The 24089-nt window shown below is 36.8% G+C and overlaps 1 pseudogene; it reads left to right on the top strand.

Annotated features, from left to right (window-relative positions):
* Positions 1–2015: 2015 nt before the first annotated feature.
* Positions 2016–24089, top strand: part of LOC141489410 (interferon gamma receptor 1-like) — a 28724-nt pseudogene continuing 6650 nt past the window's right edge.

Genomic DNA, 24089 nt, shown 5'->3' with positions numbered 1-24089 from the left:
ATAAGTTTGATCATGTAGTGGTTACAAGTTTGATTATCATTCATGTAGTTAATTTTCTTGTCCCTGCTCAGACCCTGATGATCTCAACCTTTCTGTTGCCTAGTTTGTTGCTGCATAAAGTTATTAATTAAGCAGAACTTTCCTGATAATAATCCTTAATATAACTTGTTTAATGGAATACTTTTATGTTTTTGTGCCACATATGTAATGTTTTTCGATATGCTCCCTTGACAACCTATAGTGAGAGCAGTTATATTTGTCCACCTGTTCATTGACTCCTTCAATAACTAATTTTCCTTTCAGGCTTTGTTGGTAGAAACCATGGTTACTGTGACATTTTTATTCTTTCCCAAGAAACTGAGGCTGTTAGAGTTCACATATCAGTCACCTATACTAACTATTCTCTCACCATCTTTTTCATATATATTCCTGTGTATGGTAAGGGGGGGGGAAAACTGTTAATTTCCCTGAAATTCTATCTGACCCATCTTGTATCTGTTTTCCCTGTATATATTCTGATGTCTCCCTGGAACTCCCAGTGCTGTATTTTCCAAAGATTTCATAATGTTGAAGCCTTTTGTATGCCTCAGGGAGAGGCAGTCCTGTTAAATTTGGACAGAGTTTACAATTTGTTTTATTCAAGGAATTTCTCTGAAATCCTTCCTTTATAGTCATTCCACTATTAGGGTGAGTAAGTATTGCAATCAATAATAGACCTAAATATTGGTATGCATGGAATCCCAATATATATTGAAGAAGGAAATGTTGTTCCATCAGGTGCTGTGACCGCCTTGAGTCTTCTTGCCATGACTGTGTCAAGCAGCTTAGAGACCCTGGCTCCCAACACGTGCATATAAAATATATATTATCAGTGATTATTATCTCAGATCACTTTTCAAGTCTTAAAGCCTATATAAATCACAAAACTTAAATCTATATGTATGTGCTCGCTATTATTATTCTGCACATTCTGCCTCTTGTCTAATATAAGAATCACTTAACTTTAAGTCAGTCATGCAGCTCAAGGAAGTTCTGGGACAAGCTAACATGTTTGGGAATCTGCTTACTCAGATTTTTGTTGACTGTGAAAAGAGCCCAAGGAAGACTAGAAACAGACCTTCAGGCCCTGCGTTTTGGGTGTGATTGAGCGAGGCAATAAGTGGCCCAGAGAAGATGGAAAGGGGCAGGGCCAAGCAGCAACCATGGTCTTTCTCATGTTGGGGCAGCTATAGGCACAGTGGATAGAGCACAGCCCCGGAGTCAGGGAAGACAAGACTTCAAATCCAGCCTCAGACATTTGACATGTACTAGCTATGGGACCTTGGGAAAACCACTTGCCTCACATCTAGGGTCATTTCCTTGTCCTGATTCCTATCTGGCCACTGAACCCAGATGATTCTGGAGGAGAAAGTGAGGCTGGCACCTCCTCCCTCAAATACAGTTCATATGTTTGTCTTGGCATCACCTCCCTGATGCCGTGGACTTCTTCAAGAATGAAGGACAAACATCAGCTGTATAAGGGTAGAGGACCCGCTGAGCTCAGGCTGCAGTGGGGGCCATAGGAACCCCTGTTGCTACGATGAGCGTCTCACCCCTTATGGGGAGTGGGGAGCCCAGATTACATGTCCTGACAGATTCTAGGAGGAGAAGGGGAGGGGGTAAGGGGGGGGGGGGGCGGAGATGGAGCAGATGGCCCTCTCCGACCCTGGGAGAGGCCTTGCGGGCTGGGCTTGAGGAGGGAGAGGCGGGAGGAGTCCCAGGTTCCCCGGGAGCTGGGCAGAGAAGCAGAAGCCCGGAGCCCCCAGTCTGTAGGGAGGGGTCACGGGCTTAGGGTGCGGTCAGGAGGGCGAGGCGCTGCTGCTGCCTGCGGGGGGCCGGGAAAGTCCCCTCCCGTATCTGGCTCCCACTCTGCCCGCTTCAGGGTATTCCTGCTAGGAGGCCGGAATTTCCCAGCAATTTTCCCCAGTGACTCCCTCGACTCCCACCCTGTCTGAGGTCTGTGTCTCCTTGTGGGCATGGGGCGGGAAGAGACCCAGTCGGAGGAAAGCAAGAGCTCCTGAGGCCGCTGAGGAAGTTTTCCTCCTAGTTAGGGGTTCCCCCGTCTTTGTTTAGATTGTCCCAGTCCAAGCCCTGCTCCCCAAAGGAAAAAAACCAGTTTGTCCTGTATACCTTGCGGGGAAGAGGTGGGCGTTGTTCCCGTTTTTATCTTGAGAATGAAGGTTGCTCGGCTACAAGTTGCATGGTTACAAATTACCCTGGAATTTCTTTTTTTTCAGGTTTTTTTTTCCCCAAGGCAGTGGGGTCAAGTGACTTGTCCAAGGCCACACAGCTAGGTAATTATTAAGTGTCTGTAGTCGTCGCACTTGAACTCAGATCCCCCTGACTCCAGGGCCGGTGCTCTATCCACTGCGCCACCTAGCCGCCCCTCAGATAGACTTTTTTTTTTTTAGTTTTTGCAAGGCAAATGGGGTTAAGTGGCTTGCCCAAGGCCACACAGCTAGGTAATTAATAAGTGCCTGAGACCGGATTTGAACCCAGGTACTCCCGACTCCAAGGCCGGTGCTTTATCCACTACACCACCTAGCCGCCCCTCAGATAGACTTTTAATAAACACTGCGCAGTCTTGATGACAAGAAGTTAGGAAGGATGTTGACCATCCAATCACGACAGAAGCTTTTCTCTTATTTCTACCATTTCTCTTCTGTCCTATACTGTGATTTATATCCTCAGTTTTACTTTTTACTTTTCCCAAATGTGAGAAGTGGGAACAATGTTTTAAGTGAGTATGATCATTTAAAAGGTGATTAGCCTACCCTTAAAGCTAAAAAAAAAATATGCAGATGGAAGGTGTAGGGAATATTGTATTTTTTAGGTAAAGAGTATTCATAGGAGCTAAGAATATTTGTGATTCTTGAAATATTTTGGAGACTTTTACATGGATTTTTTCTAAATTTGTTCTCTCATTCTAACCAACTTCATAAATCTGCTACTTGTGAAAAGAAGAAAATGAATGGCATGTATGAAGAAGACTGAACTTGAACTCAGAACACCCAAGTACAAATTCTGCTTCTGCCAATTGCTACCTATGAGACTTTATCCAAATCATTTATTTAATCTGTCTGGTTCTCAGTATCTTCATCAGTAAAATGAGGGGATTGGACTAGATAATCTCTAAGGCCCCTTCCAACTGGAAATCTATGATGCTGGAATAGTAATCTTGGGAAGAAGAAAACTTGCTGAATTGTAGAGAAGACTGTGTTAGTAAGGAGTCTTTTGGACTAACTTGGAAAGAATTGATTTTGTATTTAGTTAAGATGGCACCACTTTCCTTTGAAAATAGTCTTTCAATCAATGTTTATTGAGTAATCAAATAAGGAAAACTCTTCCCTATATTCCATTAAGAAGGATTAATTGTAAGCCTGCTTTAGGCTAGGTTACTTAAGTGCTGGGGATTCAAAGAAAACGTTTTTTAAAAACAGTATTTGACTTGAAGGAGTTTACATTCTAATAAAGAAGTCAAGCAATATATAAATATATTTTTATATTTAAAGAAAATATATCATCTTTATGGTGATAAGAATGTATCTATGTGGGACAGCTAGGTGCTACAGTGAATTGGAGTCAGGGGGATCTGAGTTCAAATGTGGCCTTACAAGTGTGTGACCCAGTATAAGTCACTTAAACCTTTTTTTTGCTTCAGTTCTTCCTCTGTAAAATGAGCAGAAGAACAAAATAGCCAACTCTCCAGTATCTCTGCCAAGAAAATTCCAAATGTGATCACAAAGAGTTGGATTGAAATAACTGAATAACAGCAAGCCAAAAAGAAATAATAAGCCCCCAAATGAGAGTGGAGGTTCTGAGTGCATAGAAGGAGGATAAATATATGTGCAAAATGTCAAATTAGAAAATATAATCCAGGAGCTTTTCCCAAAATAACTTTGAATGAAATCTCTAAATAGATCCTAAAGTGACAGAACACACAAAAACAGCATAGTAAAACAGCTTTTCATCAGGATATCTTGGAGAACTTCAGGGTAAAAGGAGAGTATATCCTACTATAGGTAGGAGAGTTGGGAAGCCAGCAAGAGACTTTTAGCAACAGCTACTGGTTCTACACCCAATTCAGAGAGCAAGGTTTTGAGCTCTGAAAAGCTGGTGTGGCTTCTTGGGCTGCCCTAGAGCAGGGAGAAAATCAGTAACACTGGAAATGCCAGAGAATAAAGTCAGGGACTAGAACTCTAGCATCCAGCAAAAAAAAAGCTTGGAACTATACACCCCATGCTATAGAAACAGAACTCAACCCAACAAAATGACCAAAAAAAAAAAAAACCCTCACAAAGGTGCTATCCATTGACATATACTATTTTGAACAGGATAAAAACACCATCTCAGAAGAGGAAAGCAGTGATAAAAAGCCTACATGTGAGGCCTCTAAGGAGTTGATAAACTGATAGTAATTCCAAAGACACTTCATGGAAGAACTCAGAATTTTAAAAACTGAGGGAGAAAGGAAGAAGAAAAATGGAGAAAAGAAATGAAAGTCATGCAAGGGAACTGTGAAAAATTAACTGGAAAAAAAATTTTAAAGTAAAATTGGCCAACTAGAAAATAAAATTAACCACCTGCTATTTTGGGTTAAACTCAAAAACTCAAAACTAGAATTACACAAATGAAAAACAAATGACTTTGAGTCACCAAGATTCCATCAAGAAAAACCAAAAGGCTGAAAAAAATGGAAGAAAATGTAAAGTACATTTTAAAAAAATGACCTATCTGGAAAACAGATCCAGGAGAGATAATTTAAGAAAAAAAGCCTCAACAATATCATGCAGGAAATTATCTTGGAGAGCTGCTCTAATATCCTAGAACAAGAAAAAAGGTAAAACAATCCTTGAAAGAATCCATCAATCACACCCCACCCTCAGTAAAAGATCCCAAATTAAAAACTCTAAGGAATATTGTAGCCAGTTTTCAAATAAGGGAGAAAATCCGTTAGGCAACACTGAAGAAGCAATTTAAATACCAGGGAACTACAGTATTACACAGGATTTAACAGTTTCCTGGATTATGATATTTCAGAGAACAAAGTTGTTTGAATGGCAACAAAGAATCAACTTCCTTGCAAAAGTCAGCATATTCTTTCATGGAAAAGATGGATTTTCAATGAAATAGAGGACTTTCAAATTTGTCTGATCCGGAACTGAACAGAAAATCTGATCTTCAAATACAAGACTCAAAAGATATAGAAAAAAAATAAACAGAAGGGGCAAAACTGTTAGCTCCTGAGAACTGTATTTCTCTTAGGACAATTAAAAAGAACATATTTAGGTAGAGGATGTAGAAATAAATTGACTTTAATGTGATCAAACTTACCTCTTGAGAGTTGTATTCCTATTGAATCAGTGGAAGGAAGGGTATTTGCAAAGGAGATATGGTTATAAATTGATTGATCAAACTCTTAATTCTTGGGGGTTGATTTATATTGGGACAGTTGGAGGGCTTGTTCTTGAAAAGAGAAAGTCTAAATTGATTATGATGTAAGGGTGCTTATTGGTTTTGAGAGTTATGCTTTTTATCAGGATTGTTCAAAGGAGTATACTTTGACATTGAATGTGGGTACATGACTAGTATAAAACAAGACATGAAAAAGAAGATTCTACTGAAGAAGGCATTAGAAGATAAATAAACCACATGATGAGACTATTATACTAAAGGGAAAGAAGGGTGTGTGAGTACTGAGTAAATCTTACTCTCAACATATCTGGTTCAAAGAGGGAATCACATACGCTCCCAAATGGGTTTAAAATTTTATTCTACCCTACAAGAAAGTAGGGGGAAAGAGGAAAGAAAGATGAAGCTGATAAAAGGAATGGAATAAGCAAAAATAAAGGTAAAGTTAAGGTTAAAGTAAAAGAAGTAAAGGGGGAAAGGGAAAAGAAAAGGGAAGAGAGTTGGAGGAAGGGAGGGCAGATTGAGTGATGCAACAGTTAGAAACAAAACAGTGTCGAGGAGGGATAAGGGTAGTAAAGAGAGAAAAAAGTACAAAGAAGGGGGAGATAGGATAGAGGAAATATAAATTTAGTCATCTTAACTGTGAATATGAATGTAAAATAGAAGTGGATAGCAAAGCTGATTAAAAACCAGAATCCTAAAATATGTTGGTTTACATGAAACACATTTGAAACAGAGAGCTACACACAGGCTACAAGTAAAAGGCTAGAGCAGAATATATTACACTTCAGCTGAAATAAAAATCAGGAGTAGCAATCTTGATCTCAGACAAAGCAAAAGCAAAAATAGATCTAATTAAGACATTGTAAAGCTTAAACTAATAGATGTATTTGTGAAATTTTGTGAAATGCTCCCCCATCAATTGGGGAATGGCTGAACAAGCTACGGTATATGAATGTTGTGCATTACTATTGTTTTATAAGAAAAAATGAGTGATCTGACTTCAGAAGAACCTGGAATGACTTGCATGGACTGGTGCTGAGTGAGCAAAGTCAGGAGAATATTATACACGTTAACAGCAACATTGTGAGGAAATCAATAACAATGATGATGGAAGCAACTTCTTTCAACAGTTCAGTGATCAAGGACAATCCTGACAGACCTGTTAGAGGAAATTCCATCTACATCCAGGGAATAAACTATGGATTCTGAATGCAAAGCAAAGCATTCCATGTTCACTTTTTTAAACTGTTATGTTTTTCTTTCCTTCTCAAAAATTTTTCCCTCCCCCTCCTCCTCCTTCTTGTGGATTTAAAGAATATTTCATTATATCTTTAAGCAGATTACTACCCATCTATTTTTGTATTCTCTTGAAGCATAATGAATTCTGCTAAGGTCACTTGTTTTAACACTGTGTGATTATTTGAAGAGTATTTCTCATAAACAATATATTAATTGAAATTCTGCTTTTCTAATTCATTTTGTTGAATTTAGTTTCATGGATAAGTTGACTTATTTATGTTCATTGTTAGGACTGTTAATTATTGATTGTCATGATTGTTAATTATTGTTCCTTCCATCACAACCTCTTAATACTGTTTCCTTCTGCTGACTTCTTTACAAAGAAGGACATGGATAAAGAGGTATCTGATCACTGCCAGTAGTTCTGTGATCAAAGCAGTTATTAACTACTCTCCTCTTCAAGCCCAGACTATAATCTCCATTTTACACATTTGTTTTCTCTTCATCACAACTTATGATTAACCCTTTCAACATTGAAGTTTGTTTTGCATGTATCTCTTTCCTGCTTTTCCCTTTCCTATCCCCATCTATATTAATTCCTTCTTAAATATTTATTTCTACACCAAACTATATTCTTGTACAGTCCCTTTTCTCTTTGTTTTATTGATTTTTTCCTTACATATGTATATTTATAATTTACCCCATTTCATGAATTATCATGCAACATTTCACATATGTAACACCTTTTCTCTCTTTTTAAAAAAGAACAGAAATCTATTTTGTTTCCATCCAAACCCTCTTCCATTAAACAAATAATATTTGTTACAAATATGCCTACTCAAGCAAAGCAGATTTCTCCAATGTCATTACACAAAAATATATTATTCCTCTTACCCTAAATCTTACTATATCACTTGTAGTGATCATTGTTCTGAAAGGTTTCAAAGTTTTTTTCTTGTATAAATTTTTCTCCTGGTTCTGGTTATTTTTTCCTTCATTAGTTTATAAAATTATCTATTTCCTCATTAGTTATAGTTCAGTATCACAACTTATTCAACCATTCTTCAATTACTGAGCATCCTCTTAACTTCCACTTTTTTCTCCCACCATGAAAGGAACTATTAAAGAATATTTTTGTGCCCAAAGAAAAAGGTTTTCTTCTCTTTAATATCTTTGAGTTTAGGACCAGCAGAAATATAACTGGGTCAAAGAAACTTTGTGTGTATAGTTCCAAAATGCTTTACAGAATGATTGTACCTGTTCATAGGTCTACCAACAGTACAACCATGTGCCTTTTTCCCCAGCCCCTCTAACAATTATAATTTCCTTTACTGCCATTCAGTCTAAGGAGAGTGAGGTAGAATCCCAGAATTGCTTTAATTTACATTTCTCTAATTAGAAGTACTTCAGAGAATTATTTTTACATGTCTAGATAGCCAGAGTATTTTCTCTCAAGAACTACCTGGTCATATACTTAGTTGTGGTTCTGTCATGTCCAACTCTTCATGACCCTCTGGACCATAGCAGAGCAGTAATGTCCATGGGGGTTTTCTTGTCAAAGGTAGTGGGGAATTTGCTATTTCCTTCTCCAGTGGATTAAGGCAAACAGAGATTAAGTGACTTGCCAAGGGCCACATTGTTAATAAGTGTCTGAGCCCTGATTTAAACTCAGATCTTCCTTCAGGCCCAGTTCTCTAGCCACTGAGTCACTTAGCTGTCCCATCCTTAGACCATTCACTTATCCATTACAGAATGCTCTTTTTTAACTAGGCAAATTTGAACCCATTCCTTATGTATTTTGTATTTGAGATAGTTATCAGAGAAATTTAATTGCATAGATTTTTTTCCCTCAGTTAACCTTAATCATCCCTGATCCAATTCAAATAAGATTAAGGTTTATGAGATTCCTACTGGTCCCCATTGATTTATTTTTTTCTTCTGCAGGATTAATACTCAGTTTTGCAAAGTAAGTTATTTGAGATTGTAAGTCTTTATATTTTACCCTTTGGAAGATTTTTAAATTGTTGCTGCTAAATTTTGTATGAACTAAGAGTGATTCTTTGATACTTGAACTCTGTCTTTCCCATTGTTTGCAAGCATTTGTATTTTTACTTAGGAGCTTTGAATTTGATCTGTGTAACATTTCTAGACATTTACAGTTTTTGCTTCACATCTTGCAAAATATTTTGGTTGACTAAGTGAAGAGATAAGGGTTTAGAAAACTTCTAATCTGTACTGAGATCTCATTGTCCCATAGTTAAGGCAATATTACAATAAAAACTTAAATCATATAATGTAAAAAGTGGAAAGAATAACCCCATAATGTTACAGATAAAGAATGTCAATCCTTCATCAAAATATAATCCTTCAACTATTTGAAGAGCAAAACCATATTCCCCTTAAATCCTATAGGGATGTTTATTCTGTAATTTCCAAAAGAAATTCTCCTATGATAGAGTTTTAAGTTCCCCCATCATACTGATAAATCTAATCTATCATCCTGGGTCACTTTTATCTAGATGTAAAACTCCATTTTATCAACTGATCCATATAAAATGCAATACACTAGAACTGACAGTATTGCTCCAGATGTGATATAGCTAGAGCAGATAACAGTGGTACCATTAAGCTTCTCATTCTTAGATTCCAAACTTCTGTTAATTACTTTCACTTATGATTGCCATGACACAGTCAATCCCTTTTGGAGTTAATAGTCTGAGTCATTTTCATATGACCTGTTCTCTTATAATATATTTAAAAACTATAATTATTTGGTAACATAATGATTAAGGGATAGTATTTGGTCGTTTCTCAAGGTCTGTCTCTACATGGCTTCTAACATTCCATCTAGCTCTAAATATATGATCTCATGATTCTATTGATTTCATAAATATATTGCTTCATATACTAAAAATCTTATTGATGATGTGATTTCTGAATTTAATTAGTTCAATCTCATAATTTTAAATCAATCATTTTGATTGAGAATTATTCTTCCATAATGACTTGAAATTTAATATAAATTGTAATTATTTCATACAGACTATTTAAGCACAAAAAATAAAATTTTCTAAAGTTACTATCTCTGCTATATTTATTTTCTTAATTATTATTATTATTAATTTTAGTTTCTTTTTGTTTTCATTTAAAATATATGAATCTCTTAACAGTGCCTATACCAACTAATGTTGAAATAAAATATGTGAATCCTGAAGTATTTTTGAAATTATCAGATAACATCTGAAACTCCTCCTTTCACAGTGGAGTTAGAGAAGTATGGGTAAGTGTTATTGATTTATTCAGTTGTTTTTGTTTTTGTTTTTATTTAATGGCTTAAGTTAAAAAGAATTCCTGGCTGACCACATAGTGTCATAGAAAGTCACAAATAAAAATTATCTGTAGTGTGTTGTATTTTTATTTATTTTGCTAAACATTTCCCAATTACATTTGAATCTGGTTCTGAAGTTTTGCCTAGACCAGACATTTGACACCTCTGTTCAAGGCAATTCTCTCAGATCCCAAGTTGCATAGGAGATAGCAATCCGCATTAGTAGAGGTAATTCCTCAGCAGAAGGCCCTATCTTATTCCATTCCCTGTGCTCTTCCCAGGATTATCTAGGTGATCTACACCCTCTCCTTTTAATGTTTCTCCCTAAAGTTTTCAGCCTTTCACTCATTGTCCAAGCCTGGGTTCTCCTCTGACCCTTTGCTGCCTTTCCCCACCTCTTAGAAACCCTCAGGAAGCCATTCATTGCTCATAATAAACTTCCTGAGGTATTCACTGCCTCCCACTAATCTTGCTTCCACTAAACTTCGGGGGTTTTTTTTTCATGGATCCAATGAATGATGATGAGGAAGCTATTCCTGTACTATATATATGGATAGTACTTATAGTTTTATATTTGGTTAGATACTATCTTTTTTTTTTTTTTTTTTAGTTTTTACAAGGCAATGGGGTTAAGTGGCTTGCCCAAGGCCACACGGCTAGGTAATTATTAAGTGCCTGAGACCGGATTTGAACCCAGGTACTGCTGACTCCAGGGCCGGTGCTCTATCCACTGCGCCACCTAGCGGCCCCGGTTAGATACTATCTTAAGACTTTCATTATGGGGCCGCTAGGTGGCGCAGTGGATAGAGCACCGGCCCTGGAGTCAGGAGTACCTGAGTTCAAATCCAGCCACAGACACTTAATAATTACCTAGCCGTGGGGCCTTGGGCAAGCCACTTAAAAAAAAAAAGGCTTTCATTAGGTTTAATGGAATTCAACTTTGAGCACTTTTCAGCTCCTCCCTTGCTAAGGTTGTCTCTTCTAGTGCCATTATTTGGGTATGTTTATATGCTGACTATGCCAGGTTGCCTCCTTTTCCTTTTCAGAGATTATGAGTGGAGTTAAGTCTGCACCAATATTTCTCACTGCTCTTGTAACATATTTGAACATATTACAAGTCCATGCACTTTTTTTTTTAGATTTTTGGCAAGGCAAATGGGATTAATTATTAAGTGTCTGAGACCGGATTTGAACCCAGGTACTCCTGACTCCAGGGCTGGTGCTTTATCCACTGCGCCACCTAGCCGCCCCGTCCATGCATTTCTTACTGGGCCAGAGTTAACATTAGACAAAAAGAATCTTCATATGTGGAATCTAAACCATTTCTTATGTATCAGGATGGTGAGTAATGTGTGTAAACATAACATTTCTAGACAATGGGGACTTTTAAATGTCTTTGTATGTTTATAAATAAACAAAAACATGTTTATTAAGCACTTATTTTGTGTTAAGCAATAGCTAAGTGATAAAGATTCATATGTAAAAAGGACTAACCCACCTATGAAAGTGCTTATGTCTTAAAATGAGATGTCAGCACTATGAGAAATAGTAGTCCAAGGAGGGTATTTTGAAAAAGCTAATGAGTAGAGCCACAGGATATTTAATAGACCTGTCCTTTCCAAAGAGTAATGAAGATTTTTGATTGCTCTTCAGAACTAGGGTTGGAAAGCAGTGGGGAAAGGTGTACACAAGATGGTAGAGAATAGCAGTGGAAGGAGAGCACCAGCAATGTTGTTCTAATCATCTATAAAGAATTCTCACCAACTAATCTGAAGAGATCTGAAAAAGGATAAAACCATCATTTGTACAAAAATATTCATAGCAGCTCTGTTTGTGGTAGCAAAGAATGGGAAATCAAGGGAATATCCATCAATTGGGGAATGGCTGAACAAATTGTGACTTATGTATGTGATGGAACACTATTGTTCTATTAGAAACCAAGAGGGATGGGAAACTTGGAAAAACGTGCATGAACTGAGGGTGAGCAAGATGAGCAGAACCACCCTAACAGCAACATGGTGGTGATGATCAATCTTAATGGACTTGCTCACTGTCAGTGCAGTAATCAGGGACAATTTTAGGAGATCTGTGACAGAGATTACCATCTGTATCCAGAGAAAGAACTATGGAGTTTAAACAAAGACCAAAGATTAGTGCCTTCAATTTCTTTTTAAAAGTTGTCTTATATACTGCATAATTTTGCTGTCTCAAATATTTTATTTCTTCCTCAAGGATATGCTTTTTCTCTCTCAATACATTCAGTTTTGATCAATGCATAGCATGGAAGCAATGCAAAGATTATCAGATTGCCTTCGGGGGGGGGAAGGGAAGTAGGGGGAAAAATTGTAAAATTCAAAACCTTACAAAAATGATAGATAGAAACTACTATTGTACATAATTGGAAAACAAGTAAAATATTTATATAATAAAAAAATAAATGCCTGTTGAGAGAATACATACTTTAGTGAGTTGAAATGAATGAATGAAAAAATAAAGTACTTTTACTATGTGGAAAGAAATTTTAGCTGCTAGTCAAATGATAATCCTAAAAAACATGAAATAGCATTTTCATTTTTTGCCACTTTTGATTTTTTAATATGTTTTGTTAATTAGTGCATTTATAAATTATATTCACTCAATGGGAGGGCTCTTCTAGCAAAATAAAAATAATTAAGTAAAACTAATAATACAGTAACTTTATCTGAAAGTTAATGCAATATTTCACATCTGCATTAATCCCAACACCCTTTTTTAGACAAGCAAAACTATATTCTCTGTTCACTCTCCATCTCATTGAAAAGAAAAAGAAAAAAATTCTTATGACACATACAGTCCTCAATATTAGCATGTTTGACTTTCATAACTTCAAGAATTCACATGATTTTATTAGTAATCTCATTTTCATTAATGAATTGATAGTCAACCACATTCATGGCTATGCTCAGTAGAGAGAAAAAAAATGAAAGGCAAAATGCACACAAGTTTGTAGAGGTAGGCACTTCTTGTTCCTCCTGCTGCTATAAAGATCCAGCACTGTTTTCTAGGAATATGAACCTCGTGAAAGTTAAGAATTGATTATACATTCATGTATTTAAGCAAAACATTTTTCTAATGGCTATACACAAAGACATGTATTTCTCATTCTTCACCCTAAAGCTTATGTCCTTTCTGTAATGGATAGCATCTTTCACCATTGGTTTCCCAGAATCTAGTATGATCATATACTTAGAGCTTTCAGAGATCTTTGTCTTTATTGTGTTTTTGTATTAATTCTTCTCCTGGTTATGTTCATTTCATTCTTTATCTGTTTATAAAAGTCTTAAAAATTGTTCATTTTAAAAATAATGATAGTATAAATTCTGCTCACTTCCTTCTGTTTTGGTTCATAAAAAATTTTCCATATCTTTTGAAATCATCTCATTTTTATAGCAAATTGTACTTTATCACATTTATATATCACAGTATGATTTGTTCTTTGATCTAACAATTCATATTTTGTTTTAAGATTTTATGTCCTAAGATCTGATCAGTTTTTCTAAAGGAATCATACTCAGCTACAAAATAATGCATACTTTTTTTCTTTCAATAATTGCCAAAGTCTATTATATTTTTAATTTATTTTAAATTCTCTTCAAGCCCTTATTTTTTTTCTTTGAGTTTTATTGTTGTTGTTACATCAGTCTAGGAGTATGTGGAATAATTTGAAGTCCCCTCCATTATTATTGTTGTCTAGTTCTCATTTCATTTAGTTTTTTCCTTTATTTGTAAGCTATGTTATTGGTTATATGCATGTTAAATATTGATGCACTGTCCAATTGTTCATGAAGGATCAGAAATAAATATGCTTTTTAATCCATAAAAGAGGACACTTTGGGACTTCCTGAAAGAACATCAAAATGTCATTTCTTTGGATAAAAGTCATGTCAAATTCTCATATTGAACTATTTGACACTGCTCAGGACTTTATTTTCTCAATCTCCAGTAACTGTGACTCTTTGAGGAGACAGGAGCTGTAGCAGATTAAGTTTCCAAATGGGTTATTCCTCTGGAATCCTTGCTGTCTTGAAAGAAGAGAAAAATCCAAACAAGCTTTCAGAAACTTAGCAAAATAACAAGAGTGCTGGGTTTGGGAATCAGAAGAGACTCAGAGAATGGTGTTACATGGCTTTTCCCAGGGCTTTGAGGTTTACCTACCCAACAGTGGTAGTTGATTTTTGGATGGTGGGAATGGTGAAAATGGCAAACTTCTCTACAGAGATTGCACATTTTAACGATGGCTAAAAGGCTTGGACTAGAAACAGTCCTGGTTTGAAGTGCACTACAACTCTTAGGTCTCTTGGATTCTGAATCCTGGTTAGTCTTTACTGGAGTTTTAGGGGAGAAGGTAGTGGAGGTCATCTGATCTACCTGATCCATGGCACCTCCTACCATTCATGATATGTTGCTCCTTCAGCTAGACTGGCCTACCTGCCCCATTTGTGACAATTGGTCAGCAATTTGTGGAGAGATGCCCTTGCTCCATGGGGTTTCCTCTTTTGGAGTGATTCCAGGCTGAGAGCAAGGTTGATTGTGTCAGCTGGAGAGGAGTGATTGGAAGGCTTCTATTTCTGGAGTTATTGGACTTATTCAAAAGGGAGAAAATGTTAGGTGAACAGTTGAGTGAAAGAAGAATTTTCCTCTGAAATAATATTACTTAATAAAATTCTGGTTTATTGTATATTGTACCCATTTAGTTTTAATTTGTAATTGAATATATCATGTTTGGAAGGAATGAAGTTGTACTTGGAAAAATACTCTGTAATTCAGATTTGTTATTCTGTCCAACTTACTTTTCCTTTACTACAATTTGTGTCCTTTTTTTTTACTAGATTTAGAATAGAGAAAACTTATAAAATCACAGAACTCATAACTGAATACATTCATGCATAGTCCAGAGTAGTTAAAATAGATTTTATTAATAAACTTCTCTGCAGAGGAAGGCCATTTCTACTAGCAAGAAAGGCCCCAAATCACAACAATGTCCAGTCTTATATGTAGTTTGAAAGACTTGTTCCTCCCCATCATGCTAGCCATTGGTCAATACCATTCTCTAATAATATGTTTCCCCACCCTGGTAATTATATTAATGAGCACAAGGGAGTATACATCACTTGTAAAGGTCAAGGACCCTAGGTCAACTCAGGACCAGATGGAATAGGCTTGATCTAATCTCAGGTCTAATCAAGTCGAGGTCAATTCTTTTGTCTTACACTCATAAACCTGCATGTAGGCACTAACTACCACAGGTAGACCCTAGTCTTTGTAATGCACATATACATTTCATATATATAGTTAGTTTAGCAAATTCTTCTTACATTCTATGGAAGCCAAAAAAAATACCCTACATTCCTCACAAGCCCCATTTTTTCTTTTAATAAGTATTTAACTTCCATACTTCATCAGCAGTGTCTTCTTCAAATTGTTTTAACATCAGTTCACAATCCTCCTCAGGACAAATGACTTTTTCCTATCAAGATTTTTATTTCTGCGGTGGGGGCGGGGGGAGCAGCTAGGTGGTGATGTGGATAGAGCACAGGACCTAGAGTCATGAGGACCTGAGTTCAAATCTGATCTCAGATACTTGAAAATTGCCTGGCTGTGTGACCTTGACCAAGTTACTGTTGATCCCATTGCCTTAAATAAATAAATTTTTTAAAAGACTTTTACTTTTCTCATTATCAAAGACATATACCAGTCCTATTTTACTATAGAATTTTGTACTATTCAAGTTGTTAACTGCATCATGCATGGCCAGCACACAAGTAATAAAATTATCCCACTGAGGGACAACAGTATAACACCTAACAACTGTTTCCACCATGAATCAGTAAACCAATTTATCCAAGAAGTACCAAATGGGCTTGTCCAGGTTTGAACTGGAGCATGCTTTGTGATATCCCTGCTTATTTCTTTATCACTTGCCCATTCATCTATCTTTAGGCAACAACTTGATAGGTTCAATTTACCACAAACTTTTCCTTCTCCAGCCAACAGATAGTCTAATACTTATCTATGTTGAATAACTGCCTCCCTTGTTTGCATAGTTCAGTTAGCCAACAAGTCCAAGACCCTAGCTGTCTGACTGATAATTTTTTCTACTACAACTTGGCATCTTATGAGCCTAATTAAGATATAAACTGAGGTTCTATAATCCCAACTTCCATCCTGTGCCCAAGCAGCAGTCCCATAAATCTGTATAATTCTTTCTGGAACCATCTATCTCCCTAACTATGGCATCCCTAGTCTCAGTTGGTGAGGCATCTATACTTTTCTCTCAGCTTAAATCATCATATAACTTTACCCCCGATTGGCCCCCTTTCTGCACAGGCAGAAAAAAAAATCTTTGTCCTTACCAATCCTATATAACAACTTCCTAACCAATCCTTGGACAGATATGTATATATGCAGTGGTAATCACAATTTCCCTTACCTTGCGTATCCTGCCAAGGAATCTAGGTACCATCATGACATCACATATGAGTCTTGGTCCACCAATCTCTGTAAATTGTACTGTTCAGAATATATGTACCCTACTTATGGATATAAGTCCAGACATTTTCTGCTCCCCGAGAAAGTGCCCTGTACAGGCTGATGTAAACAATAGTCACTCTGACCTGACAACATCAAATGCTACTGATGTCTCTCTTCTCTGGACAAGAATCCTGTGCTGTGATGCACCTCTGACCATGAACTGAGCATCCAGGTTGGACCCAGGGATAGTGACACCTAAGGCGAGTTCTTAAACTGTTGTGGACCACAGCATGTCCAACATTTAATCACAACAAAGGACTGGGCAACGACTTCTGTCAGCTGAATTGCCCCTCCCCCCAGGGGTCAGGGATTGGAGCTGTCACCAAACCAGTCACCAAAACAGTAAGGACTAGTATAAGGAGAGTAAACATAGTGATGTCCTTCAGTAAATCCTCACACTACTTATAGTACTCCTTTCTCTAAATCAGAGATAGGACTCTCCCTAGATAGGATACACAAACTCATTCATGATATAACTATGTCAAACAATAATCCCAACCTCCCTTTCTCTCAATAAAGTTTATCTTCATCCCACCCCTCCTTTTCCTTTATATCTTTCCTTCACCTCTTGGTTGGTGATGACCTCTATCACTGCTTGTACTCTTATGAGTCTGGAGAGAGTACAAATGGAGTTTGATAATCCCAACTCTCCTTCTTGGCAATAGGCAGGCAACAAACATGAGATTTATCTACAAGGAGGAGGCATAAGTAGGGGTGACACACTTATAGAATCAAGGGAAAGTTAATGAGATTAAAAAGGGGGCAGTCCTCTGTGATAATCTATACAGTTAAATGCCAGATATATTAAAATATATAACATGAACTTCCGGTTTAATTTTCTTTTTTTTTTTTTTTGCAGATTTTTAATGTCCTTCTGAATCTTCAGTGTCTGATCCCCAAAAGTCCTCTCCAGTTAGGGCAAGTTGTAGAGATTGCCTTTTCTGATAAAGGAATTTCTTTACATAACATTTTAATCTGACCAAAACATATATTTTCATTAAAAGACAATAAAATTCTGAGTTTGTTACAATTTACATCTATAAGGCAGACATGTTGACATATATACTTCACTTTAACAAAATAAGCTTCCATAAAATTGTTTCATTTTACAAGTAAACTCACTGAAAATTGCCAGATTAACTTGAGTTTGTAAAATATACATTTGACAATCATCTTAGTACAAACCATATCCAGCAAGTGACTTAGAATCTTAATCTTTTATTCTGATTACTATAATGACTCAAACATCCTTAACCAAAATGAATTTTATCCCCAAAATATTTCTGAATATATACCATAGGTTATCTTTTTCCTTAGTTGACTCATATTCCTTTCCTTAAACTAGAACCTGAAACTGTAATTGTACAAAATCATGTCTTATTATTCTTATCCAAATATCTCCTTTAACAGAAAAATTAAGGATCTTAATTCTTATCAAAATATATTGTTGACAGCAGGTTCCAGAACCATACATTTCACCTGTCTGGCTATTAAATCCAGTTGATCCAAAGCTTCTTTAGATGATTTGCTTATAACAGCTTACTAGAAAGATCCAGGATGTCAAAGGAAAATTCCTTTATGGATATAATTTTGAATGTCAGTTTCCAGGCAGAAGTCATGTGGGTAGTCAAATGTTTTAAGCCATATTTAACCTACCAGGTGAGAAATTATCTAAATGTCATATTTGGGAAATCAAGTCAGAAAGGTTCAACCTCAAATCACACTGAAAAGCTGCCCCTTCAGCTTCCCATCCCAATGTACATGTCACCCCCATTGGGCTTCCTAGCTCCTGAAGAGCATTGATCCAAAAATACTTCCTTTTGCTGACCATTCCTAGTCAGACACAGAACAGAAAGCCAATTCAAAGTCCCATGATCTAAAATACTAACTTTAATTAGAATTCCAAATGAGTTCAGTTTACAGAGATTAAATACCAATTATAATCTTGATGGGGTCCCAATAATGCGATCCCTAGCCAATATTCAGATCTGCTCTGAGTGTCCTTCATGGATCCTTGCTAAAATCAGAAATCCTAACTATGACTGGCCCTATATCCTCTATCTCCTACCTCTTGTTCAAGACCTTTGTTCTCCAGTGTCATTTTTTTTTATCAGAACACACTAAATAGAGTTATCTTCTAACTTTACGCAAATATCAGTCAAGTTCCTCTTTCACAAGTTTATGCCATAACTGAACTAAAAGGTTTGTCCTGATGGTACTAATTTTTGTTCTCCAGACCCACATCCATTTGTCTGAAATCATATCTGTTCTATCCCTTCTTCCTCTTTCCCTATATAAAGATGGTATGTCAGATGCCTTTTGACTAGAGGCCCCTACTTTTAGCCTGCTATATTACACAATAAGTAAATACCTCCTTTGGTTAGGAGATTATCTATCATCTTCAGAATTCATTCTCAGACCTTCTACACAGATTTCATCCCCATCATTCTCACATAACAATTAGAGAGAGATTATATACATATATATATATATATATATATATATATGGAAAATTTCTATAAAGACAACTTCACATTCAACTTGTTTAACTATTAGACATGCTTAAAATACAAATCTTTACTTTCAGAATTCTTTCAAATCATTAGAACGTTTTAGAGGACTTTAAAGCTTCAGGCTTCTTTTAATTTCAATGATGCAGAACAGTAACAGGATAAACACAGTCTCTCCATTATTGTATTATATATAAACCCACAGATGTAGAATAAGTTCAATACAGTTTTGTAATGTCAGTATTCTCAGAGAGGGTCATAATTTTTTATAGTTCCCTCATTATCCCTTTAAAGTATTTAATTATTAATTATAGGCTTCAACACTATTACAATAACTCTAAATGGTTTATATTTTCTGAACGAATCAGTTACAAAGGTAGATCACATAACTGATAAAGACTTCTCAACATCTCACTCATCAATAAGTTACCTTACTCTGAGCTACACAATTTTTAATTGTTCCTCCATTCTTCAGAGCCACCTGCCCCTCCCACCCCAGGCAAAAAGCATCTCAAAGGTAAAGACATGCCTTCCAGGTTCCTGTCCACTAACTCTTCCAAGTCTACAAATACCAGAAGGGAAGAAATCCACAATCTTGACCTTTTTAAAAAGTAAACATATAATTACTAACTTACATTAAACATAAGGTTTTATATGCTTATTTACCTGTCATCCCAAATATACTTCTATTTTCAAAAAAATGAGATTCTTAAAATAATTCAGTCTTATGCATATGATAATTTTTTAAAATCCCATTTAACTCATTATAAATTAACTTTCAGAGGATTTAATAAGCCTACTACAAAAATGCCTTTTATAAAGCTTTTTCTCTCCTGGGAGTGTTTCTGTCTCCCAAAAGAAATCAGCAAATATTCCTGATAACATAATTATCATATTTTTTTCTTTCTTAGTAACAGATATGGATTCCCAAGTTTGCTTCACATGCAATAAAACTTGCTTAAGTGTACTCTTAGATAAAATCATTTTTAAAATGCTTCATTGCTCCCCTTTTAAACAAAGATTTTTTGTGAATTTAACCACACTATACCTCTGTAAAATCCCCAGAATGATCCCCCCAAAATGTAGTTCAGAAATGAATTAAGCTTATCTCCAGACCTAAAAGAAAAAAAAAAGAAAAAGAACTGGGGGGTCAGAGTGCATAGTGTGTTAAACCACAAGAAATTAATTTAACATAATTTTCTTTCAAAATCTTCCCCCAATAACTCATATTACACAGTTATATATATATATATATATATATATATATATATATATATATCAAAAACTTTAACTCAAACGCCTCATATTACTAAAGTCACGGGTTTTTATATATATAGATCAAAAACTTTAACTCAAACGCCTCTCAAGTGCTGAATTTAAAAAACCACCTCACAAAATCAACCAGTTTAACCTTCGAGTGAAACTATTTTTTTTCCTTCCTTTTAAAGACAGGGGATTTTCTTTTCAAAACGTTTCAGCCTTCCAGCCCCTTCCACGTCTTTGCTTTTTCCCAACAGTACAAACACTTAAATGGTGTTTCTTTGTGTGATGTCTAAATTTCCCTAGTACCAAATCTCAAATATTAGGCATCCTTGTGGGGTTAAAGTATAATTTGGTATTGGTGCTTATACCCAAGAGAGGCTGCAAGACGGGAAGAATGGCCAAGGCGCCGGCTACCACCAGCCGCTGTCCGAGTTCCTGCCCCTCGCCCGCTGTGGGTGGCCGGGACCCTCCTCCCGCTTGAGAAAGCTCCCACTCAGCACCTGCCTCTGTCCAAGCTCTTGCCCCTCCCTTCCCCCCCGGGCCGGCGGGACCCTCCTCCAGCTTGACCTCCTAGACACTGTGGGCAGGACTGGAAATGGGGCATGGGATGAAGCAGCCACGCGTGTACCCCCCGCCCCTCCTATTCCAGCGTTCCTCTGTGAAATGAAGGCAACATCACTAACAACACTATTTCTTTAAGAGCTTGCCCCCCCCCCACACACACACACACTTCTCCAATTCCGTACACCAGCCTGGCTGCCAGGGGATGGGGGGCTGAGCTCGGAGAGAGAAGTTCTACTGCCCCCCCACCACCGCAAATGAAAACTTAAAGCAGGGCCCCCAGACCCTGACAAACCCAAAGGCCAGAACTGTCCCAGCCAGCCTGGAACACGGCTGATCACGGATAAGACAATCCCCGTGGGAACACACACACACACACACACACACACACACACACACACACACACACACAACATTCACACAGACACACACACACAGACATACACCTTTCACACACAGACACACAAAGACAGACAGACACACACACACACACACACACACACACACACACACACACACACACACACACCTGAATGTGATTGGTCTTCCTTCGGGCATGGACTTCACATTTTGGAGAATTTCCTGGAGGGAAACCCAACTCCCCCCCATTGCCAATCCCCCTCTGGCTCTCCTTTGGGATAGTTCTCCCCTTCGGACTCTGTCCACCTTCAGATCTCCTCTTTTAAGGCGGTTTTTAGACCACTGCCAAATCCGATCGTCCCTTACAGTGGTTTTTACATTTAAACCTCAATCACTCAGCTCTGCCAGGCCTTTTCAGAAGTCTCTGAGATATTTCTCCAGAAAAGAAACTCAAGAATTTGCTTGAATTCAGCAGGTCAGAGCACTCTCTTCTTCCCCCCCCAGGGGAAAATCTCAAGGGATTTTGTGGTATAATCTCAGACAGAGGCCCCCAAACTGTTCTAAATGGCTTGCAATTATAATTACTTTTTTTTAAATGAACTTCTCTGCAAAGGAGGGCCATTTCTCCTAGCAAAAAAAGGCCCCAAATTAGGACAGTGTCCAGTCTTATATGCAGTCTGAAAGACTTATTCTTCCCCTTATTGCCAGCCTTTAGTCAGGGTTACAATCTAATCAATACATTCACCCCCTATCACTCTGTTATGATGTTTCCCCTGCCCTGGTCATTATGCTAATGAGTACAGGAGAGTGTATAGTAATATGTTCCTTGTAAAGGACAAGGACCCCAGGTCAACCCAGGACCAGATGGAGGAGACTTGATCCAATCTCAGGTCTGATCAGGTTGGGGTCAATTCTTTTTCATTTTTTTTCAGGCTCTTTGCAAGGCAGTAGGGTTAAGTGGCTTGTCCAAGACCAGTTATTAAGTGTCTGAGTCTGGATTTGAACTCAGGTCCTCCTGACTCCAGGGCTGATGCTCTATCCACCTAACCACCCCGGGGTCAATTCTTTTGACTTAGACTCACATACCTGCATATAGGCACAACAGCCATATGCACAAATCTATGTATATAAACATAGATGTATACATATATAGGTGTATATATGCATACATGTATAGGTGTGCATGTGTGTATAAATATGTGTGAATATGTACATAAGTGTCTGTGTATGTGTAACTAACAATCTCCTCTTCCAAATTCTGTGCAAGCCAAACAACCAAACACCTGCATTCCTTACATCTTGTATTCAAAATGCAAGCGTTGGTAGACTATACTTATGGTAGAAAAGAACCTATAATAGTTTTGGGGTAGATAAATTGACCACAAACCAGAAATTCCTTTATTGTATAGGTTGTTATAGGCAGAGAAAGTTAGTAAATAAAGAGGCTCTTGGCTCTGCTACCTACTACCTATAAAATCTCTTAATCTTTCTAATCTTTAATTTCCTTATGTGCAAAATAAGGGATTTAGATTATCTGTGGTCTCTCCAACTCTGAATTATTATGGCATTGGATAACTAGGAAATAAAATTGCTGAAAGGCCAAACATTTTATTATTAGAAAAAATCAAAAATGAAATGCAATATTTAATCCTAGTATTTAACACTGGTGAATTCTGCATTAGAGTCATCGAGGGGAACAGTTGATAAAGTGCTGGGATTCAAAGCAAGAAGCCCTGAGTTCATTAGATCGTAAGTTCCTTGAGGGAAGGGAGTTCTTATTTGTATCCCCAATGCCACACACACACTGACTTATGCACAGCAGATGTATTAAGCTGGCATGCCAAAAATAATATTGCTCCTTATTTCAGGAAAAACAGGACCACCTAAACTGCAGGTTCAAGAGAAAAATCACTAACTTATCAATGATTTATCCCATCCTGTAATAATTGTTGAAGAAGAGAAAGGAATTACACATGAGAAGTATGATATTAATGATTATGATTATGATTGCAACATATTCCAATACAAGGTATATTTGAAGATAAATAAAAGTATGATATGTCTTGCATTTAGAAATAATTTATATATAATATAAGCTGGTTATCAGTAGAGAGGCAGGGGAAATGGCAAAGAAGATAGGAATAGTGTAAAAGAGAATTTACATTTGAATTAATGAAGTTCAGTGAAATATTTACTTTTCCCCATTACTCACAAATATATTTTGATCTAGGTTATGACCATTTCTTTTAAAAGTACATTATAAAAATGAAACAGTTATTACCAGAAGAAAGACCAAAACAGTTCAGCAAGCATTTGCTAAATAGAGGGGAAATGGCAGCCCAGTACAGTACCTTAGAACACAGAATCTTATATCAAGCAATGAAGGAATATGTATGACTTTGGGTAAGTTATTTGATCTCTCTGGATTTCATTTTCTTCATCTGTAAAATGAGAGAGATAGCCTAGATAACTCTAAAATCTCTTCCAGCTTTTAAATCTATCATCCTGTGATATTATAATGGTAGATTTAGTATGACTGCTTTAGTAGAACACATTAGAAGTGAAAGTAAGACAAAAAAAAGTTTAGTATAAGACTCAAATCTCAAGATTTGAGAACTAGACAGGACATTAGGATGACCAGTGTGTAACTAAAACCTAAAACCTTAGAGAACCTCGAATCCAACATACCTGATAAACACCAATGAGCATTCAGAGAGCTACCTGACAAGAGGGCAGCAGTGACATATTAAGAACAAATTTATTAAAATAGAACAAATTTTCCAGAATTTCTCTAATAATTTATT

The sequence above is a fragment of the Macrotis lagotis genome, chromosome 5 (genome assembly GCF_037893015.1).
Source record: "Macrotis lagotis isolate mMagLag1 chromosome 5, bilby.v1.9.chrom.fasta, whole genome shotgun sequence".
Taxonomy (NCBI): domain Eukaryota; kingdom Metazoa; phylum Chordata; class Mammalia; order Peramelemorphia; family Peramelidae; genus Macrotis; species Macrotis lagotis.
Note: the sequence above shows the minus strand (reverse complement) of the source record. Positions and strands in the feature narration are given on the sequence as shown.